This window comes from Octodon degus, unplaced genomic scaffold (genome assembly GCF_000260255.1).
Source record: "Octodon degus isolate 3935 unplaced genomic scaffold, OctDeg1.0 scaffold01548, whole genome shotgun sequence".
Classification (NCBI taxonomy): Eukaryota; Metazoa; Chordata; class Mammalia; order Rodentia; family Octodontidae; genus Octodon; species Octodon degus.
The window spans coordinates 4,638-8,101 of record NW_004526124.1 but is presented as its reverse complement, the minus strand read 5'-3'; the positions used below and the strand labels follow the sequence as shown (position 1 = coordinate 8,101).

At 38.3% G+C, this 3,464-nt stretch overlaps 1 pseudogene; it reads right to left on the bottom strand.

Moving 5' to 3' along the window:
• Nucleotides 1-1,985: 1,985 nt before the first annotated feature.
• Nucleotides 1,986-2,369, bottom strand: LOC111814907 (annotated as a pseudogene).
• Nucleotides 2,370-3,464: the final 1,095 nt, after the last annotated feature.

The window sequence follows — 3,464 nt, the reverse complement described above, 5'->3', positions numbered from 1 at the left end:
CGGACCTGGGCTAGGACTGGCTGTTCATTGTTCTTAACTGAGGAGTTTTTCAGGTCTTTCCTCAGAATTTGGCAATCAAAATTTCAGTCAACGGAGGTTTCAGTCCGTATTCATCTGACTCCAAGGCAGAGCGGCACGAGGCAGAGGGCAGCAGTGCATGGCAGCAGCAAAGAGCAAGAGGGTGAAGTAGCAGGAACAACGCCTCGGAGAGCAAGTCTGTCTGTCTGTCTCTCTTATGTTACATTCAGGTTCTCTGAAACACCTATAGTATTTAGATACCAATAGAATATTCACCTCTGACAGCAAAAAAAAAAAAAAAATTAAAATTAAAAAAAAAAGAAAGAAAGAAAGAAAAGCAGAAGTAGGCCCCTATGTGGGAAACCCATCCTGCTAGAGTCAGTGCATCTTTTGACAATCACCTATGGGCATCAGAGTCCAGCTTCTCAGCCTTTCCACACAGTCGATCACTGGTGATTGTCCCAAGAGTTTCCAGGCCTTCAGTCTCAGACTGGCCTTGCATCCATGGTCCTTCTAGCTCTGAGACCTCAAGCTTCCTGGACTAAGCAGTGCCTGGGTCCTTTGGGTGTGCAGTGCACAGACAACTATTGTGGGTTTTCCTGCCTCTGACCCTGTAAGACAATTTTATAAATACCCTTTTATAATTACAGAAAGAGACAGTCTATTGATTCTTTCTCTATAGAACCTGTACAGTACTATAAAATATGATGAGAAATATAAAGAATGCAGGAAATAATAATAATAATAATAATAATGCCAAGAAGAAGAGTACTACAGTTAGGATATAGCCTTTCCCTGAAAGGTTCACCAATTGGAAGAATCAGTCTTCAGCATGGCAATGTTAAGAGGTGATGTTGCCTTTAGGAGGTGGGCTTTGAGGAGAGACTGTTAGGTTATTGGAGCCTTTGCCTTCAGAGGAGATTAAAATCACTCTTCTGGGATCCTGATAAATTATCACGCTATAGTTGTTTTTAAAAGCCACATTTCCCTGCTTGCTAGATTACCCACATGTGGTATAATTTCCACCTCTCACTCAGTCTTCTCCTGCCAAGATGTCATATTGATGTGATGAAGCTAAAGGAGACCATGCTGCTTGAAATGTCAACCTCCAAAACTGTGAGCTAAATGAACTTCTTTCTCTATAAAGTAGCTTGCCTTAGGTATTGCGTTATAGTAGTGAAACACTGACTAGTGTAATTCCTTTATTAATGAGGTAACTGAGGCTTGGAAAAATTAAATAATTTGTGTAACATCTAAGAAGGGACTGGGTTAGGAACTCAGGTCTGTCTAACTCCAAAGCAGAAATTGCAACCATGCTATGATGACACAAAGACTATCAATCCCACAAGTATAACAATAAAAAATTAATACAAATATATAAAAATGCAATCCTTTGCTCATTCCACATTTAATCAGCCATTAACTATGTTTAAAATTAGAGCTGAAAAATACTGATATTGTATAATCTATTTGACCACAGTAATGAAACAAAACCCCTGAAATAGTCTCTTCAAAAGAGTTGACATGTTCTGGGGATAGATCTCAGAGGCACAAGAGCCTGCCTGGCAAGCACAAGGTTCTGATCTTGATACCTGGTACCAAGAAAAGAAAAAAGAACATTCAGAAATCATGCTATAACTATATAAATATATAGCTAATAGTAAATATAAATTTCAATTTTATTATTATCATCTGTTTAAAACCACCACCACCTTGATCCCCACACAGAACTGCTCTGAATTATATTACCAACTTCATATTAAAGATTTTTAATATAATCGTTGAATAACTTGTATAATTCTAAAACAAATCTTAATTATAGTCCAGATATTTGTTTCTTATATCAGAACATCATCCTACCAAAGGTGATAACATATCATTTTTTTTACACTTTTCCACAGTTTTTGTTATGAGTTAAGTCATGATTCAGGGTTCCAGGGTAGGACCATCACATACCCAGGTCTCCCTTTACCACCAGGAGACAAACAGAGGACAGAGAAACAGGTGGAGTCAGTTCAGATCTTGCCAGGAAACATGCCTTCAGCTTGGCGGTCGTCCCAGGTTGTACCCAGGATATAGGGCAGAGGAACTTGTGCACTCGTTGGTACCACTCACAGACAGAGCTATCACTCCCCTTTTCAGTCATTGCCTTCTGGCAGTGGTGCTATTCCAGGTAGTTCTGCCGGCAGTTCCTGGTCTGGTTCTAACTGGGGAAGTGGCTGTCAAAAGGGGTAGTCTTGCAGCTCTTGACTTTGGTCTTGATGTCTTCTGCCATGGTGCTGACTTCCTAAATACACCCCTGAAGCAGCAAGCAGCTCAATGTGACCCTCAGTCCAGAAGCCACTGTCAGACGGGAAGCAGGTGATAACATATTAGAGAATTGAGCGATGCTAACTTTTTCTAAATTTAAAATTCAACAACATTAAATTCAGTTGAATGTTATTGATTTTAATTATAAGTATTTATTATGGGCCGGGGAGATGGCTCAGTAGAATAAGTGCTTGCCTGGCAAGTGCAAGGGTTTGAGTTCAATCCCTGGTTCCACCCAAAAGATAAGTATTTATTATCTACCTTGTAAAATAACTTTAGTTGTTGCAAAGTTAACATGTTTAAATTTGTAGATACATAATTACAAAAATGCTAACCTTTAGTAGAATTTTTAAACACTTTGATTCTATTGTGCCAAAAGTAAAAAGAAAAGCTAGAACATACAGCAGATAATACCTGCTGTATACCAATTACATACCTGGTAACTATCAGTCAGTGCATTACATTATGGAGGTCAAACCTTCACAAGCTGTATTATTTCTGACGGATGTCTCAGATTAGACTATTCATGTCATGTTATGGACATGCTGGGAGACAAGTATCAAATAATGGAGACATATAATGACTTTTTAGAAAGAAAATGTAAGCTCCAGGATTCTAGACTTTTTTATTTGCTATTTTGATAAATCAACTGAGGGAAAAAATTGAAAAACAAAATGCCCTGACTGGAACACATTAGGTTTTTCCATGTACTAAATATTTGGGTGAATTGGAATAAACTACAAACAAATTTTCTAAGACTGTATGACAGAGCCAAAAGTTGGTAAAAGAGTTACAATGTCAACAAATATGTTGTGGGGAAAGTGACAAGCTACTTAAACTATATATCTAAAGAGCTACATAGCTATCTAAAACATCAGGAACACAGATTAGTATCCAAATTGATGGCAACTCTCTCTCTCTCTCTCTCTCTCTCTCTCTCTCTCTCTCTCTCTTACACACACACACACACACACACACACACACACTCAGCTTTGATATGAGAGTTGAACTGTGAAATCTGTATTGACTTTTCCTTGAATAAAACAACATCACCTAAGAATACTAACAAAGCAATGCTTGGAACCACATGAAAAATATGATCAAAACTGCACCCGACTCTGACATACAAGCCCTAT